This window comes from Mus pahari, chromosome 2 (genome assembly GCF_900095145.1).
Source record: "Mus pahari chromosome 2, PAHARI_EIJ_v1.1, whole genome shotgun sequence".
NCBI lineage: Eukaryota > Metazoa > Chordata > Mammalia > Rodentia > Muridae > Mus > Mus pahari.
The window spans coordinates 93,506,860-93,527,994 of record NC_034591.1 but is presented as its reverse complement, the minus strand read 5'-3'; the positions used below and the strand labels follow the sequence as shown (position 1 = coordinate 93,527,994).

The 21,135-nt window shown below is 35.8% G+C and overlaps 1 pseudogene; it reads right to left on the bottom strand.

The window, feature by feature from the left end:
- Window positions 1–4,710: 4,710 nt before the first annotated feature.
- LOC115063521 lies at window positions 4,711–4,828 on the bottom strand (annotated as a pseudogene).
- Between the last annotated feature and the right edge of the window lie 16,307 nt (window positions 4,829–21,135).

Here is a 21,135-nt window from a genome sequence, read left to right as displayed (position 1 = left end):
GTCATGATAGGTCTCTTTTTGTGAGCTCTCCATAGCCTTAGAAATACTGTCAGGTTTTGGGGCCTCCGCTTGAGCTGGATCCCACTTTGGGCCTGTCACTGGACTGTCTTTCCTCAGGCTACTTTTCATTTTCATCCCTGTAATCCTTTCAGTCCGGAACAATTATGCATCAGAGTTGTGACTGTGGAATTGTAACCCCATCCCTCACCCTATGTCCTGTCTTCCTGCTCTAGGTGGGCTCTGTAAGTTCCCTCTCCCTACTGTCTGACATTTCATGGAGTGGGAGGAGAGGGGACCTCACCCTGTTATTAGGTGAGGGAAGAGAACTGGAGCCCTGAGGGTCAGCAGAAAGAATGGAAATAGGCAACCTTGGGAGATAGGAGGTTGGGGGGACCCTTCAAATTGCACAAGAGTTCTGGGAGGTGGAAGACACTCAGGACTCAAAGGGTGGGACCTTGATAAATATATATTCTTTTTTTAAATTTTTTTTATTATTATTATTTTCTTTATTTACATTTCAAATGCTATCCCGAAAGTTCCCTATTACCACCCCCGCCCCTGCATAAAGATATATTCTTAAGTAGTAAGTGAGGGACACAGTTAGATTACATTTCTTTATGATTCTGTTCTATGCACTCTGAAATATTATGAATTATTTTGAAACATCATTGTTTATATAATAACAAAGAATACTGTGAAGATCTTTAAATGTTGTTCTTTTATAATTTTATTTAAATTTCTTTTAAAAGCACTTTAGTCCTAAACTAAGTAATTAATCATAATAATAGACACCAGCACAATGACATCTGTGTGTATGTATACCAACATTATGAAATACCTCATTACTACTTGTGCTTTTTTAAAAATTTATAGGCAAAGTTGCCTGCTAGTTCTGCAAAGATTGAAATATAATAAATATATACAAATCAATGTCTATGATGAAGAGTGGGATAGAACACAAACCAGAAATTGAGAAATGTTAGGTATACAAGCAATAGTCCTGTAGGTTATGGGGGAAGGGTGGGTAGCAAAAGCCCTTACATTGCTATGTTCATTACTCTGTCTTAACAAAGTATAACTATATTTATAGTTTTGACATAGCAGAATAGCTCTACTGTAAGAAAAGTGTGCAACCTTAGAAATCAAGGGGATAAAATCATTAATATTTTTAAATTTTATATGTAATTTCAACTTCCAATTCTCTGGTTGTGGAATAATAATAATAGTGATCTTTTTAGTATTTTTCCGGGAACTAAATGAAAGTAAAGTAAGTATTGTCTATAACACAGAGCTTCAGCGACAGAAAAAAAAATCACACAGTAATTCTATAAATATAGTTGCCATCCTTTTTCTCATTATTATTATCATCATTACATCAGTAAAATAATGAAGGCTTATTTCATTATGAGGGTGCCCAATTTGAAATCATGCATTTATACAGTGTTTTCCCTCACTGTAGACAGGAGACCATGTAAGGAGGAAGGAAGTTGATGTTTAGAATAACCAGGAACAGGAGAGCACACAGCACTGTTTCAATGATCTGTTCAAACATAATTATTTAAGGTATGCAAACTCCCCTTTACTCTCCAAGTGACTTTGATAAAAAGCTCAAAATTCAGAATTTTTTCATAAATTACAGGAACAGAAACATAGTATGTGAAGTGGAAGGTAATCAAGTTCAATTTCCTGTTAGGTCTTCAGCAGTTAGAGATTTCTGTAGTTTTAATTTTCTATGTAATGCAGCTGATATATCACATCATCCATGTACATATAAAACAATGTCCTGTTTGCAAATGTCATTTGTTTTCAGAATTATCGTGGCATTTCTCAGTCTTTTCTAATCTTCCTCCTGTTTCCATACATACAGGCTACATAATCCCTTTAGCCTTACAGAATTTGTTACAATGCATGTTACCAAATAAATATAATAATTAAAAATGCTTTTATTATGTTTTTGAATAACATGTGTGCATGTATGTATGTTTGTATGAATGTGTCTGCACACACACCTCAGAACCGGTATCCAAAGACCTGTGAATATAGTGATCATAAAACGACTTATGGAGTCAGCTTTCTTTCCACCATGTAGGTCTCAGATACCAAGCTGAGGTTCCCATTCTTAGCAAAGGGGTTTGATGAAGCCGTTGCATATCCAATTGTACTTGTTACCCCCGACTAAGCCACTTTTCGTCCTGTTCTTTCCTTTTCCTTCCTTCTAGGTTCAAAATCTACTCTTCTGTCAAATTAGCTTTGAAATCATTTACAAGTGAGTGGGAAACATCAGGTTAACAGTTTCTTTATTCCATTCTCATGACCATAAACTAGGGTGTTTGTTATCATGTTTATGGCTCAACAAGAACTTTTGAGTGTGTTTATCACCTTAATTTACTCAATCTTCCCCTTAGTACATTGTGGACAATCTGATCTCTTGATTATAGGGAAAATTGCTGCAGAAAGCATGGAAATCCTTGTGTCATCCTGATACATAGATATTTGATACAATAAGTTGTGACATATCTTGACCATACTGTAATTCAAAGTTTAGTACTTCCAGAAACCTTCACATTATTTTATTTTATTGAATTTTTTATAATGACTGCACTGTTTGACTCTCAGTTTGTTCTGCATACACAATTCACTTAATGCGAATGAGATTATATCTCACTGCGATTTTGATTTCCACTTCCTTGATAATAAATGACATTGAACGTATTTTCAAAACACTTATCCAGTATTTGCATATCATACATATTATATGCATACACATATATATGAATATCATATATACTTGTTCAAATCGATTACAAGTAGATTTATGTCTGCTGTTGAGTTGTCTGAGACCCACACTATTCTGAATAGCAACTCCTTATAAGGAGAAATACTTGGAATATGTTTTCTCCCATTGTGCAAATTATCTCTTCTTTCTATTTGGCTCATAAATCATTTCTGTAAAGAAGTACACTGTATTGGTATAATTCTAGGTATCTACTCTTGTTTATATAACCTCTTCCTTTGGTATCTTATTGGGAGTGAATTAAAAAAAAAATCTGCTTACATAGTGACTAGAAATAATACCTTAAGGCTTCTTCTAGTTATCTCAATTTCACTTTTTACATCTAAAGCTTTGATCCATTTTGAGTTGAGTATTGTCACACATTTCCTTTAACACATTGATATTTGATTTCCCGTAACTATTTGGTGAAGAAACTGCCCTTCCCACAATGTAAGTATTTGATGTTGGCTGCCAATATCACTGAGATGTTCTTTATTCTGTGGCATTGATCTCTGCTTATTTTATGTTTGTACCATGGAACTTTTGATGCTGTTCCTTAAAACTATAGTTTGATGCCAGTTATTTTGTACCTGTTTGTTCTTGTGTGACCAAGAATGCTCTAGATATTCAATTTTTATTTTAACTTTTTTGGTATTGGTTTTAATTTTGAACTTTATTTATTGAAAAATGCTGTTGAACCAAGAAGATTATTTATGAAATACAAGCATTTTTAACTGTATGGAGACTTCCAACTTAAGAATATGGAATATTTTTGTATGTCTTGTGTACTCTTCAATTCCCTTTATAAATATTTTACAAATATTCATTGTAGAAATTCTTATACTGTTGATTAAATTAATTCTATGCATCTGCTGCTCTCAAATATGAAGTATTTGGATCATTTATTTACAAGTAGGTTTAGAATTTATATCTAAAACTACAAATATTATTTATATTTTGACTTTAAAATACAATTTATTGGTTCTTTCTAAATTTCATCTCATGTACCCCAATCGCCCTCATTCCTCTCTCCTCTCCTACCTGCCCTCCACCCTTGTAGCCTGGCCCCACCTCAAAGGAAAAAAATCTCATGGTGGAAGCTGTAGTGTGTCACAGTGTCTCCACAGAGTAACATTGTCCACTCTTATTTGCTTGCAAATGTTCATAGCAGTGAGTCATTTTTTTTTTTAAAGGCCTCCGGCTTCTGCTACATTAACAATAGTTGAACCTTTCTGGAACTCCTCTGAGATATCCTCTTGTTGACCTTTATCATGAAGACTCTCCAAATTTGAGCCTTCAGCCCCTGCCTCTTCACGCGCTTCAACAGTTCATAGATGGGGTATATTGGGGTGGGCCAACTCCAGGCCCTTGATATGGACCTGATAGGTACCTCACCAGCTTTCCTGAACCATAGCCCTAGGTGGAATCACTGGGTACTCATATCAGGCTATTCCTCACTACCCTTGAGTCTCCAGTTTTGCCTCTCTTCGTTGTGCCCACATCTTTGTTTCTCTTTTTCTTCCATTTCTCCATTATCTACCTTCTAATCTGAATAGCAGCTGGAGTCTCTGAGTTTCTTGTGTCATTTTAGTAAAGGTCACAGAAATGTTGTACCTGGTTCATGAATTATAGTCCTGGCAGAAGTCATCTCTGGCATGGTCTGCATACTCAGACCTGTAAGGTACGAGACTTGTGATCATCTCACTCTAGCTCCCTGTCCAGGCCCCATGGACTTTGACTGGTGGTTTCCTGGGCCTGGGACTTATCTGATCCAGCCTGATTTGCCCCTTGAGGGTCATCAGTTTCAGGCTCACTCCAACACAGGACAAGCAGCACAAGTTAAGGTTCATCTTGTCTGTGGCTTGTTCCCACCCTGGAAGTCAATCAGGGTCTGCTAGGAGCTGAATTGGTGTTTGTCTCAGGCTTGCGTTTTTCAGAGTTTATTAATCATTGAGATGTTTACAGGTCAGAACACGGATAATAGACATAAGTCTGTGCCACCTCCTGATGCACATATGATACAACAGCCACAACTGCAGTGACTTTAGGGACATATGTGTGTTGATGTTTTAACATGCAAATTTAATGCATTTATTAGTTCTAATAATTTCTGTGGAATATTAAACTTCTGCCAATGTATAAAATCATTCTATCTGCAAATAAAAACTCCCCCTTTCCCCCTTATATCCATGTTCTTTATTGCTTGACTTCTTTGGCTTTCTTATATGATCATGTAAGATGTCCAGTGTTTAACTGGACATATTTTTCATACTCCAAGCCTCCCTTCCATCTCACTATTGTGTTTTCATTTACTTTTACATGTATTTGCTGTTGTTGATGCCTGTGTATGCATGGACAGAGGAGAGTATTGAATGTCTCCCTTTATTTTTATATGGCATTCCTACGTTACTCTTATTAAACCTGTGGCTACCTTTTGTGTTCCTATTAGGCTTAAATCAGCAAGACTCTGGGGTCCTCCTATCACTTGTACAGGACTCCCCACCCATGGGTTTTCAGGTGTCCTTGGCCACATCCGTGTTTCTAGATAGGAGTTGGAAATCTAGCTAACAGCCCACTGAATTATCTATTCTCTTAGGTCCCAATAGAGGACAAATGAGAAACACTTCTACCCTTATTCCATTGCGTATAATGTTCCCTATTGGTTGCTCACATATAATCTCAGTTTTTGTAATGTGCAATTTCTTTTTTTCTTAATTTTTATTTTTTGAGGAATTCTTTTTATTGGATATTTTCTTTATTTACATTTCAAATGTTATCCCTTTTCATGGTTCCTCCTACCCTGGAAAACTCCTGGCCCATCCTAGCTCCTCCTGCTTCTATGAGGGTGTTTGCGCTCCCACCTTCCCACTCCCATCTCTCTGCCTGGCATTCTCCTACACTGGGGCATCGAACCCTCACAGGAATAAGAGCCTCTCTACTTACTGATGCCCAACAAGGCCATTCTCTGCTATATATGCAACTGGAGCCATGAGTCCCTTCATGTGTACTCCATGGTTGTTGGCTTAGTCTCTGGGAACTCTGGAGAGTCTGGTTGGTTGATATTGTTGTTCTTCCTTTGGGGATGCAAACCACTTCACCTCCTTTAGTCCTTTCTCTAACTCCTTCATTGGTGACCCTGTGCTCAGTTCAATAGTTGGATGGGAACATATGCCTCTATATTTATCAGGCTCTGGAAGAGCCTCTCAGGAGAAAGCTTTTATCAGGCTCCTGATAGCAAGCACTTCTTGGTATCCACAATAGTGTCTGGGTTTGATGAGTGTATATGGGATAGATTCCCAAGTGGGTAGTCTCTGGATGGGCTTTTCTTCAGTCTCTGCTCCACACTTTGTCACATATTTCCTCCCTTGAGTATTTTTTCCCACTTCTAAGAAGGTCCGAAGAATACACACTTTAGTCTTCCTTCTTCTTGAGCTTCATGTGGTCTGTGAATTGTATCTTGGGCATTCCAAACTTTTGGGCTAATATCCACTTATCAGTGAGTGCATACCATGTGTGTTCTTTTGTGATTGGGTTACCTCACTCAGGATATTTTCTAGTTCCATTCATTTGGCTAAAAACTCATGAAGTCATTGTTTTTAATAGCTGAGTAGTACTCCATTGTGTAAATATACCACATTTTCTGTATCCATTCCTCTGTTGAAGGGCATCTTTTGATCAGATTTTGAAGGTTGTAATTGCTAAGGTGGTATAATGTACATTTCTGCATCTGCCACTATAAAAGGTCAGTTAAACCATTAAGCAGTTGGGACTATTTGAAGAAAATATGTCAAGTATACTTGAAAGTGACACTGGGATCCTCAACCTCTCCTTTTTATTTTTTCTGCCACAAGTCCTGTACTTGTGTTGTATGATGCTCAATATAGTAAATCTAAGACACCCTAGATTTTGATTTTGAAAAGTGTGAGACAAATAAATATATTTCTTTAAAATTTGATTGTCATATGTGTATATATTTACATATGAGATATATATTAGATAATAGTAGCTTAAACATAACACTGTATAAGTGTGTCTTGATTTCAAATGTTTATTGCATTTCTTCGGAAGAATATATTTTTTTCTAATCAAATGATGCATTTTTAAATTATGTCTATAGAAGTATCCTTCAATCTCTGTAATATCTTATACATGTACATGGAATATGATTACTGTATGGTCATGGTATATTTACTTTTCTGGAATTGCACACCAATCTAAAATGTTGGATTTTATTTTTTTAACATTATGTTCATCTATATATTGGCCTCAGCGTGGTGCTAGTCTTGATATATGAAGTTGGAAGATTCTCCTTTTATCATTCTAGAATTGTTTAAGAAATATTAGTGATTATCCTTTTTTCAAATTTTCATGTTTTATTCATATTGAAAATTTTATAAATAAAGAATTGATCATGTCTACATTAACTCCCCAATTCCACTGGACAGCCACCAAAATACCACCTGTCCACCTTAGGTCTTTTCTGTATTGTCCTACTTTGGGAGCTTTTAATTTTTGTGATATTAATTTTTAAATTGAAATAGAATTATGCCATTTTGTTCCTCCTTTTCTCCCTCTTGTCCCATACCCCTGACTTTCTTAAAGCCACTGAAAAGTTTTTTTTTTTCACTTTCGGATTTTTAAAATGATCATAGCACACACACACACACACACACACACACACACACACACACACACATTGAAGTGCTCTAATCCAAGGAATTCATTTCTTGAAAGTTTGTTTTGCCTGATTTAATGTAATTTGGGGGCTAATGATTGCACATGATTACTTTTCTCAAGCATTTTGTAAAGAATGATTAAAATGTTTAAGGTTATATTTATAGAAATTTACCCCCTTTTTTTCCTAGTCTCTCTAATTTGCTACTATGTCTGTACTAGCAGGAAGGCAGAAAGATTTTTGTATTTCAGAAATGTCATGTTTTCCATATGTAAATATTCATTCATTTCCAAGGTAGCAAGTTATTTATTTAAGAACATTATTTATTTTGCTTAGGTTTCATAATTTTAAGTCTTATATAATTATTTTGCCATAAATTTTATTACTTATTCTCTTCTACAAATTATATATTTATTTTGCTCTTCCATTCCTAATTTCTGGAGTGTTATCAATAGATTTTTTTAAATAGCAGTTAGAGTCTTATTTTTTAGTGAAGGGACATGTTACTTTAGGATTATTCTTTAAATTTTCTTCTAATGTATTTCATAAATTTGTTATTTTGTACTTTTAGTCTCATAACTTACAAGAAAAATTAAATTTCTCTCATTGATTTATTTGTTGACCATGGTAATGTAAAAATGTGTTGTTTGATGTTGAGAAATTCAGACAATTTGTAAAGATCTCTTGTTGATTTCTAGCTTCATTCTACTCTATGGAAAAGATGATACATACTTGGAATTTTTAAAAATTGTTGGACTTATGTTTTAGTATATTGTATGCATTGGAAAATGTTCTATGTGACAATGAGAAGAATATATATGATGCAGCTGTTTAATGAGTGATCTGTTATTATATATAAAGTTTATTACTGTATAATAAAGATTAAACCTCAAGGTTTTGTTTGTTTGTTTGTTTGTTGTTTTTTTTTTGCTTATTTCTTATTTAGATGATATTTCCACTGACAAAAATTAAGGGAATGAGTAATTTAGACATTTCCTCTCCATTCAGATAGAATATTTGTTAATATTAGTATCAAGTGATATATGTTAGGGCATATGTACACATAAATTTCCTATTTCTTATTAAACTGAATCTTCAGGATGTATTTACAATATCCATGTATTTTCGCTACTTTGGACTTAGTGTCTGTTTTATCTAAGAATATGCTATATTTATTCCTCATCATTTTGAATTTTGTCTATGGATACTATTTTTATACCTCTTTATTTTAAGGTAATGTATGTATTATCAAGGAACGAAGTTCTGGGTAGATTATTGCTGGTTATTTTATCCATTCTGCAATGATAGATCGTTTATTCCATCATTCTGAAGCTTTTAGTTGAGGAGTACATTCAGTCTACATTTAAGTCATTGTTGGTAGATAATGACTTCTAATTAGTTAGATAATGTCTTCTAATTATCTTCTGTTTTTACTATTTATGTCACATCTGATGTCTACTATTGTCCTTTGTAGTCCTTTTATTAATGAGTTTTGTTAATTTTCTTGTTGTCTTTTGTGTATCTATTAGCGTCAAGGACTTTGTATCTCTTCCTATTTCTTTGATGTTTACTTGCCTTTGCAGATAAAGGGGCTCTCATTCTTTTTTATATGACTAGTCTGATGTCAATGACGCTCTTATGCTTTGCTTATTTTGGAAACAATTTATTTTCATTTCAACTGTACCTTTCAGGGTTTAGTATTCATGATTAGCAGCATGAGTTTGTTTGTGAGTTCATTTTGTTTTGTTTTTGTTTTTGATTTGTTTGTTTGCTTTTTTGCTTGTTATTGAATATAACATTATGTTCTTGAAAGGCTTGCATGGTTTTTGTAAGAAACAAACTGTTCTAATGGAAATCCTGCTTTCCTCATGCTGAGTTTAGAACTATCTCTTCCTTGAGCTTTTCTTTCTTTTTTTTTTTTATTAGATATTTTCTTCACTTACATTTCAAATGCTATCCTGAAAGTTCCCTATACCTTTCCCCACTCCTGCTCCCCTACCCACCCACTCCCACTTCTTGGCCCTGAACTTCCCCTGTACTGGGTCATATAAAGTTTGCAAGACCAAGGGGCCTCTCTTCCCAATAATGGCCAATTAGGCCATCTTCTGCTACATATGCAGTCAGAGACATGAGCTCAGGGGGTACTGGTTAGTTCATATTGTTGTTCCACCTACAGGGTTGCAGCCCCCTTCAGCCCCTTGGGTACTTTCTCTAACTCCTCCATTGGGGGCCCTGTGTTCCATTCAATAACTGACTCTGAGCATCCACTTCTGTGTTTGCCAGGCACTGGCATAGCCTCACAAGAGGCAGCTATATCAGGGTCCCTTCAGCAGAATCTTGCTGGCATGAGCAGCAATAGCTACACTTTAAATAAATGTTTGTGGTTTTCCCAAAGGCTTGGAAGGTTTTCCTCTATTATATAAGTGTATACAGGCGACTTTTCTTGTTTCCCCTTGGTTAGTAGTAACAAGTTAACAAGTAACAATATGAATATCCACTCATTTACCTCCCACCATATTTATAGGTGCTTTTTTGTTCCTTCTTCCTCTTTCCTTTCTCCTTTCGTCATTGATTCCTCCACCATCCTCTTCCTCCTTCTCACCACATCTCACTGTCTCGCTCCCTCTCTCATTCTTTACTTCCTTCCTTCCTCCCTCCCTAACTCACACCTTACTCACTCCTTTCCTTCCTTCCTTCTTCTCTGGATCATTTGAAAAGAATCATCACCACTGCCACCTTGACCACCATCCCCACCACCACCACTACCACCACCACCACCACCAAAAACTACCGTTTGCCTTAGAAATTATTTTTATTTACTTTGTTGCTAAGAATCTTAAGTGTGTATTTGTTTTATATATTTAATACTTCATGTACAACTCAGTCTGTTTCTTTTTTATAATCTGCATTAAGTAAGTTAATGAGTTGTTTCTTCATTTCACTGTACTGTTATTGAGTTTCCTTAAAATGACCGTTAGGGTTTACTTTTTGTCAATATGTTGATTTCGTTTTCTGTTTATCATGCAACTAAAATATTATTTTCAAACTGTCCTATTTTCTTGTTTTCTTAGGTCTTTAAAGTTTGTATTTGTAATGTCACCTGTCTCTTCTAATTATATGAGATATGTTTTGGAATGAACAGGCTTTATCCACCCAAAGTAATCTAAGATATTAGTTGAGTAGGTTATATTGTCTGTTGCTTTGGCTAGATGCAACAGGTAGAAAATTCATAAGGGCCCTATCTAGATATACAGACACCTGAAAGATGGAGAACCATTCTTGCCTAGGGACAAGAAACCTTAATTGTTTAGTCTTTGACAAATGATGAGCTATAGAACCGTATACACACAACCAACACTAAATAGATTCAGTAGGTACTATTTATCAGTGTGAGAGTGTGTATGATTGTGTGTGTGTTTATATGTTTGTGTATGTGTATGTGTGTGTGTGTGTGTGTGTGTGTGTGTGTGTGTGTATTGACAAGTAATTAAAGAATTAGTGGGCCTTCAATTTGAAAGGAATTTAGGAATGCTAAGGGAGGGCTTGGAGGGAGGAAGTATGTCCCAGATTAGAGAGAGGAAAAGATGTCATTACAAACATGTTGAAATGAAAGGAATGGCAAATATTATTAACTTCTTCCTCATCTTATGAAGATCAGACTGGGTGCATGACATTGCATCTTGGTGAAATCTTTATTATTCATTGATGTTTTCTACCTAAAACTTCTGTGGAATAACAAGTCATTCATCTTCACTTGTTTTACCCCTGTCCATGTGTGTGACTACTGCTTGTGTATGTGACATGTTTATGTGTGTGAGTTTTTGTATTAATGAATGAGTTTATGTATAAACACTGTAGTAGATACCTCTAGCTTTCCATGTAGTTTACTTTCTTCCATTTATGATTTATATAAGTTAAAATATTTAAATTTCATTATATTTTATTTCCATTAAAAATGGTAAAGACGTATTATGAGACCAGTATGTGCCCTTCTCTATTACACCACATTGTATACACACTGTGATAATAATTCAAACTGTTCCTTGACCTACTTACTAGCAAGAATTGGCCATTTTTATGACAAAAAGAAAGATTACTGTATGTCTGGTTAGACACCATGAAAATACTCATAATACACAGAATGATAACTTTTTCATATGTTAATTTGTATTATTATTATTAGTGTGTATGCGTATGTGTGTGTGTGTGTGTGTGTGTGTGTGTGTGTGTGTGTGTGTGTGTGAGTTTGAGGATATGTATATGAGTTGGGGTTCCGATCTTTCCAGAGGCATTGGATCTCTTTGAAACTCTAGCTACAGGCAATTGTAAACCAAATTTGGCCCTCTGTACAAAATGTTCATGATTTTCACCACCAAGCCTCCTTTCTATACTCTGATATATAATTTATGAACAAAATACAATATTTTTTATGATACACTAGTACCTTATAAGCACTTGAGAGTATTAATGACATTAAAAATCTATGTTTGAGAAGTTACACACATTAGGCTCAGTAAAATATGAAAGTCTTAGTTGTCCTTTTCTAAAGGCCTTAAATGTTATTCCTTGATTCTTAATCCTTTGTAGCTATAATCTAACCTCCACATCTGCGAACATACCTACAGACAGAAAGGCAGACATGGGTTCTGTGTGGCATTTTTATGTAATATTAGAGTTAAAAAAATCCTTAAGGTAAGAATAAAGTTATTTTAGTAGCTTAATTAATATCTACTCATGAAATTATCATACAGCATGAATTTATAATTTAATAAATCAGTTCAATACATTAATTTATTGAATAATAATAAATTTAGACACTTCAGAATGACAATGACTGTATCTTCTGTATTTTCAACAAATGGTGCTGGCACGACTGGCAGTTAACATGTAGAAGAATGTGAATTGATCCATTCTTATCTCCTTGTACAAAGCTCAAGTCTAAGTGGATCAAAGAACTCTACATAAAACCAGAGACATTGAAATATATAGAGGAGAACGTAGGGAAAAGCCTCGAAGAAATGGGCACAGGGGAAAAATTCCTTAACAGAACAGCAATGGCCTGTGCTGTAAGATCAAGAATCGACAAATGGGACCTCATAAAATTGCAAAGTTTCTGTAAGGCAAAAGATACTGTCAGTAAGACAAAAAGGCCACCAGCAGATTGGGAAAGAATTTTTACCAATCCAAAATCTGATAGGGAACTAATATCCAATAAATACAAAGAGCTCACAAAGCTGATCTCCAAAAATTCAAATAACCCCATTAAAAAATGGGGTACAGAGCTAAACAAAGAATTCTCAACTGAGGAGTACCGAAGGACTGAGAAGCACTTGAAAAAATGTTCAATATCCTTAATCATCAGGGAAATGCAAATCAAAACAACCCTGAGATTTCACCTCACACCAGTCAGAATGGCTAAGATCAAAAATTCAGGAGACAGCAGATGCTGGCGAGGATGTGGAGAAAGAGGAACACTCCTCCATTGCTGGTGGGATTGCAAGCTTGTACAACCACTCTGGAAATCAATCTGGCGTTTCCTCAGAAAACTGGACATAGCACTACCAGCAGATCCAGCAATACCTCTTCTAGGTATATACCCAGAAGATGTTGTAATAAGGACACATGCTCCACTATGTTCACAGCTGCCCTATTTATAATATCCAGAAGCTAGAAAGTACCCAGATGTCCCTCAACAGAGGAGTGGATACAGAAAATGTGGTACATTTATACAACGGAGTACTACTCAGCTATTAAAAACAATGAATTTATGAAATTCTTGGGCAAATGGATGTATCTGGAGGATATCATCCTTAGTGAGGTAACCCAATCACAAAAGAACTCACTTGATATGCACTCANTGATAAGTGGATATTAGCCCAGAAANCTAGAATACCCAAGGTACAATCTCCAAAGCAAAAGAAAATCCAGAAGAAGGAAGATCAACACGTGGATACTTCATTCCTCCCCTAAATAGGGAATAAAATACTCATGAAAGAAGTTGCAGAGACAATGTTTGGAGCTAAGACAAAAGGATGGGCCATCCAAAGACTGCCCCACCCAGGTGTCCATCCTATAATCAGCCACCAAACGCAGACACTATTGCATATGCCAGCAAGAACTTGCTGAAAGGACACTGATATAGTTATCTCCTGTGAGGCTATGCCAGTGTCTAGCAAATATAGAAGTGGATGCCCACAGTCATCTATAGGATAGAACACGGGGCCCCCAATGGATGAGCTAGAGAAATTAACCAAGGAACTGAAAGGATATGCAACCCTATAGTTGGTACAACAATATGAACTAATCAGTACCTCAGAGCTTGTGTCTCTAGCTGCATATATAGCAGAAGATGACCTAGTCAGCCATTGTTGGGAAGAGATGCCCCTTGGTCTTGCAAACTTTATATGCCCCATACAGGGGAACGCCAGGNCCAATAAGTGGGAGTGGGTGGGTAGTGGAGCAGGGTGGGGGGAGGGTATAGGGGACATTAGGGATAGCATTTGAAATGTAAATGAAGAAAATATCTAATAAAAATTTTTTAAAAAGGCACAATAAGGCCCCAGCAACATTACAAACAAAAATATGGGTCATTTCTTACAGGTGATGCAACAGATTTATGTATAAAATATTAAAAATGCATTTCTACAATTCAATGTGACTACTTCCTTGTTTATTTTATATGTCTCAATTTAATCATTTAAATTGATATTTTTTAGAAAAACAAAATTCTTAACATTAAGTGTCTACTTGCTCAGTTTTCTTTCTTTCTTTTGGTATAAATTGTATTTGATATGAATTAAGTCATTTATTCTCTCTATATTTCAATTTAGAATATGCTATAATAATATTTGTCTTTTAGAACATAAGGGTTAAGAATTTTTTTTAAAAAGAAAAACATCTGCAATTAGTCATCCAAAATGTTGCAATTATCAAGTAACTAGGAATAGGTTACTTTTGATTGTATATTGCTAAAACTTTTTTTTCTGAAAAATACCAAACACATTGTGAGATTTTAAAGGGAGCAAATCAAACATGCACACTTTTGTAACTTCTACATTGTCAACAATATCTGTCAGATTGGCTGAGTTTATTGATGGCTGAATCATATGTATGGCAGGTAGATACAAAACATCTGTGCAGCTACTCAGAAATAAGTTTTAGAAGTGTTTAAATTCTGAACCATTTCAAGTCTCATATTTTATGAAGTGTATTGCAAGTGTATAAGGTATATGTATAATTATTTTGACGTCAGTCGATTTTTCAATTGTTTGAGCCCAAGCTTGCTGAGATTTTAAAATGTTACCAATTGCATTCCAGTCTGTAGTGCATATTGCCTTTTAGATGATACATTCATCTGATATCAGTTAGATTCAAATCTCACTGTTAAAATGTATCATCAAAGAGCATCTACTATTGTAAATTGAGTAGTGGCAAAGAAAATTAGACCCAAAGAACTAAGAGAAGAAACCGAGAAACAACCAAAATGATTCTGAAAGTTGACTGAGTTTTTAAATCTTACAAACTGTGATTCTGAAGTTTTCAAAGTGAATAAAAGTGAGGATCAGGCAGCTTGCTATATGTTTGTAATAACTGTCAAACCTAGCAACTAAGTATGTCTATACATCACTGTGGAGATAGACAGGTGTGGTTCCATAACTTATCACAAAAGTCATGGCCATGACTCCGTAATGAAAGAAGGTTCCATTAGAGAAAATCACATACATTTGCTTTTTAAAAGTTTTATATGACTTGAAAGACTTAAGACACATTGAGCCAAAGAATGAAGGAAAAACCACATAGATTTAATGGAGATGGATAGTTGTGTTAATGTAACTGAGATAAAAATATATGACCTAATAATGGCTATACACTGAAAGGTAAAAATCCTGCAAGTGTAGATTTTTGAGATTCTTTGGGCTTGTCTGTGTACTATTTATCTTCTTCAAGTTTGAAGCAGGAGTCTCTTGAAATAATGGTTTTCTGAGGGGAAATGTTAGAGTAATATCATTAGGGCCCTTTGATGGTAGGATCTTTTATATGGTCTCCCACATACTTACCAGTCGTGTTTCTGGAGTTTTTTCTATATCACTTTGGCTCCCTGCAGATCTTACATGTGCATCTGCCCAGGAGAAACAATTGGATCCACGAATGAAAGAAACGTACATGTTAGCTTCTTTTTAAAAGCCTTGACTACCTCAAAGGTTGGACACCTCTAAATCTTCTCCTGCTACCCTAGGCCCAGTCAAGGAAAGGGCCAGAGGCCACCTACCCAAAATCTCACATGGCTGGTAGGCTTCATTCATCTCTTGTTGCTCCTGCATCTCATCCTTCTACCCTGAGTCATGGTGATCATTCCTTTCTCTCTGTGTCCTCCCTGTGCAACTCTAAGTGTCTCACCCTCTACATGCAAATATAGAACAGACACACAAATTCAAGATGAAAACAAAAAAAGGGATTTATTTTTTTACTCAAATTCTGGGAAATTTTAGGTAGATGAACACGTTTTAAAAACTTTAATCCCAGCACTCGGGAGGCAGAGGCAGGCGGATTTCTGAGTTCGAGGCCAGCCTGGTCTTCTACAAAGTGAGTTTAGCCAGGGCCATACAGAGAAACCCTGTCTCGAAAAACCAAAAAAAAAAAAAAAAAAAAAAAAAAAAAAAAAAAAAAAACAAACAAAAAAACCAAAAAAACCTTCCAAATCCAGCACTCATGAGGCCGGTAGGTGAACCTTTTGGGTTGAGATCAGATTGGTCAACCTGGTAAATTCCCAACCAGCCTGAGCTACATAGTGAGAACCTATGTCATAAAAACAAAAACAACAAAAAGCATATTATATAGGCATATAACTCAATCTGTAGAGTGCTTGTCCTACATAAACAATGGCCTGGAATTGTCCTTAACACTTCATAAAACAATGTAATACATGCCAGTAATTCAAACTCTTAGGAGATTAGGTGCAGGCAGATCAAGAGTTTAATTAAATACTATAATCATCTTCAATTAAGTACTTCATTTGAGGCCAGGATGAGATACTTGAATTTCTGCATCAGGAAAAAAAAATGAATATAAAAGAAATAAAGGCGTGAAAGAGGAAGAGAGGAGAGAGGAAAAGAGGGAGAGAGGGAGGGAAAGAAGAGAGACAATGGAGAAAGGAAATTGTAAAATGCAAATCTAAAATAGAATCTTCCCTCGGAGCTATTTACACTGCATGCATATATATATATATATATATATATATATATATATATATATATATATATATATATATATATATTGTCAGTGCTGCTTGCTTTCTCGTCACCTGATTTGGAGAAGTCTAAAATTTAAGGACAACTAAAATGGGTTATGCTCACTAAGTCTATTTCTTTGTGATCAAGAACAGAGTTTTATTCTGCATTTACATGCTATTAATGTAGAGAAAACAAAAAGGGATTCACCATCTTAAGCCCTTGAAGCATTTTTCTGACAATTCAATCCACACAAACCTATCAGTCTTACTTTAACAAAAGAAAGCACCTCTTTTTCTGCACTTGTATATCCCTTCATCAAGGACCTTGATAACAATTTTAAAATGATTATAATTACAAATATGAACTCCCTGAAGAAGGAGAAACTTGAATCAAGTATGTGACATAGATAAATGTGAGAGGGGGTTTCACTGTAATGAGCACAAAGCTGCAGCTCACAACCACCTGTTTCTAAGTTCCCGGGGATCTGATGCACTCTTCTGGCGTCTGGGGGTAAGGGGCATATAAGTGATGCACATGCTGTACGTTTTTTAACTGAAAGAAATGTGAATAGATTGTTTCCTGGTTTGTTTAACTTCCCAAGGGAACAGTACTAGTATTGCAGATTTATCCAAAAATTAGATTTACTCTTCACCTTACCTTGCCTATGCAGTTTCTGGCTGTTTCCATCTGGTTGGGAACCATTACTCTTGCATGGTAGTTTCCATGAGCATTACATCCAAACCCATAAATACCAAAAGTAATGAAACTGTTGGTTTTAAATATGGGCGCTATTAAGATCCCTGTATGCTTTCAAATGAACTCTGCTTGACACTCTGATCAGTCTCTTTTCAACTAGAAAAGAAAAATGTCTGTCACTTGCAACATCCTGACATATAGATAACAGATGGCTTTGGGGATTTTTAGAATATAAAGGCATTAGGAATGAGACATGCCATCTATTATTTTGCCTAGTCCTCTTTATCACTTTCAATCTAAACAGAAATTTGATGCATTACAGGAAAATGTTCCCCCTTTGTGACATTTCTGATGTGCATATGCAATTGCTGGTCCAGCGTGCTTCCTTTTCTGAGATAAATGAAATAGGCTTTAACGTTTCACAAATTACATGTTTTGGAAATGAATCCTGCAAGAATTCATTAAGTAACTGCCCAAATTCTAAATATCAGAATTATCTTATTTCAATAATCAAACTATACAGAGAAGCACTTTGAAATAGGCACATGTGGATTCAATATGAAAAAAAAATCACTAGACACTTCATTTACTGTTAAATGATTTTTCTTTAAGACTTCTTGATTCTGAAAACCATAAAGAAGAAACTGAGTATCTCATATTGGTCCCTTACATCTTAGGGCATGTTGATTTCAAAGACTCTGTGACAATGCCTCTTCAAAATTGCCTCACCCAAAAGCTCCAGTGAAAAATATCTTTCTATTTTCAGTTCAGAACAGCAACCAGTGCAGCATGTCATGAACTCATTAAGTAGTTATCACAGTTAGGGTCTTTTCTAGTTTGGCTCACAATAATAAACCCCATTACACAGATGAGACACTGGGATGTAGGACAATACTTAATTTCTCAGTCAGATCACTTGGTGACTTGGTAAACATCCACTGTATACCTTTTCTTTTGTCCCCAGGCTAGCGCATCTTTTTCTGTACTCCTTTTCAGGCCCTGACCACAGCATGATGTTGGTCTGGTATCAGGTGCCTGGGTCATGTTTCTGAGGAAGACCTCCAGCCCATTGCTTCAAAGTTAACTCTGCAGTTGTTTTGTGAAAACCAGTAAACATTCACAACTCTGATGTAACGAGATTTTGTTTTCTTTTCTTTTTAAAAGGCTTGTTTGTGTCCTCACAGCCTACAGATTCAACTAAACAGGGATCGCAATGGCTCACAGAGACTGCAGCAGCAGTTACAGATCCTCCATGGGTCTGAGTTAGGTCCCTTGCAAATATGCTCAGTTCTATAGCATAGGGTTTCTATGGGACTCTTCACAGAGGTGTGGGAGTATGCAACTCTCACTCTTTTTCCAGTTCCTGGGACAGTTTCCCTTCTACTGTGTTACCTAATCCAGCTTGATGACAGGGTTAACTGTCTAGTCTTATTACATCTGGTTAAGCCATGCTTGATTGATAAATCCTGGAAGTCCCATTTTTTTCTGAAGGAAGAGAAAGGAGTAGTGAGTCTGGGTGGGCGAGAGGTATGGGAGTTGGGAGGAGTGGATGGAGGGCATCCTGGGGTCAGGAATTTATTTGTATTTTCTCTTTTTAATTCTAATTAAAAAGTAATCACACCATTTCCCTCTTTGCTTCCTTAACTCCTTCCTTCCTCCCCAGTCAGGTTTTTTTTTTTTTTTTTTTTTCTGAGACAGGGTTTNTCTGTGTAGCCCTGGCTGTCCTGGAACTCACTTTGTAGACCAGGCTGGCCTCAAACTCAGAAATCCACCTGCCTCTGCCTCCCAAGTGCTGGCATTAAAGGCGTGTGCCACCACACCCAGCCCCCAGTCAGTTTTAAATTAGTGGGCTTTTCCTATTTGTCTTTTACACACACACACACACACACACACACACACACACACACACACACAAGAAAGAAAAGAACCTGTTGTATTTGTTTAGTGTTGCTTCCACATATTAGGAAGTTTTACTGGATATTACTAAGGAGCATCAGTCCTGTGGAGGAGTATTTTGCCCTTTCTCTGTAGTCATTCATTATTTGTAGTTCTTGGTCTCAAGGTGGGCCCCATGAGAGTTTCTGCCTCTACTTAAGCATGTCTTTTGTGGCTGTCATTGTTAAGCTCTTTTTTGGGCAGCCCTATTGTGAGGGTCTCTTGGGTATAGCTCCCTTTCTTTTCTAAGAGACCCAATTTCACAGCAGACATTCTGGTTCTCCGGCTTTTACAATCAGTCTTTCTTAAAACTTTTCCAATGCTCCTATTTGAAGATGGTAGACTTCTCCAGTTGGACTGTTTTTGGAAAGACTCCCAACAACGATAAATGAGTTAAAAGATAACTAGTGATTTTACTGTTACATCTTGCAGTCTTCCTTCGTGTTATCAATACAGATGCTAGAAGAGGGAATAGATTATTGCATTTTATCAGGAATAGGAAGGATTTACTCAGAATTATTTATTGCATCTAATTGTCAGTCTCTGTTTAGTACATAAACATCTGTTCTGGAGGAAGTAGTCTTGAAAAGGTGTAGATCTCAGCACTGAACCCCTATTACTGCAGTCAAAAACTTCAGGGTATAAATCACTACTCTGAGACAGCAGTTGCATATTCCTATATGCAATAAAATGGCATTAATATGTAATTAAGGATTCAATATTACCTCATATTATAAAGCTCAATATAGAAAATTCCAATATCTAGTTATTTAATTTAAATGTAACGCAAATAATTGAAATATACCTTTATGAGAAATTAACATTTATGTGAATAATATCATTAAAAGGTATAACCACTTGATTAAATAATGTAATTTCTAGTTTTTTCTTATTTATTTTGTTGATCCACTTATGGTAAGGTTATTGCACACTTATATTCAGGCTGTTTTAAAGTTCTGTGCTGTTATTTAAGAAAACACGTTTTATACAATTCTCATTTCACAGTTTAATTAAAAAAGAAAACAAAAATTAAGTAATCTACAGCCGGTAGCCGGGCAATCTCAGGAGAGATAAATTGTCTCTCCATCTGGTATCCAAATGGGGTCTTTATACCTAGTAACAGTGTGTCAAATTAAACTGATTTTAAAGTGGGACCTTCTGTCTAAAACACAGGAACAAACCTGGGCCATGAACACTGAAAAAGGCCGACAACCACCACCACCACCACCACACAACCTTTTCTTTTACATTTCAAGAGTATTATTCACTTATGATCCATGAACTGGGCTCAATCGCTACTGGAAGATGAACAAGGTTATTCTCAGGTTTCTTAAGTAGACATTCAAGATGTAGAACACATTAGTTATCTAGGTTTTCATTTATTTATTAATATGTAAATTAAATGCATCTGTGCTTGTGTGTAACTGCCTGTGTACATGCATCTATATGTGTGAATGTGCTTGTGCCTCTGTGTTTATATTTGAGTGTATTTGCATATTTGTGAATATATGTGAATATTTATATGTATATTATTTTCCTGTGTTTGTGTGTGTGTGTCTATGTGTGTGTGTGCACATGCGTGCGCACGTGTGCATCTTTGTATTTTTGTTTGCATGCACACTTTCTAAACATACCAGGGTTTCTCCCAGGAATCTTCTTCCCTGGTGATAAATCCCTTTTCCTATCAGCTATCCCACTAACATGTCTGCCAGCTCAAATTGTCTTTTCATTCTCCAGTTTGTTACATATCATTGTGTCTGCCTTGTGCTTATGTCTCATTAAAAGGTGCCATTGCTTAATGGAATAGAAAAACTCCATTTGTAAAT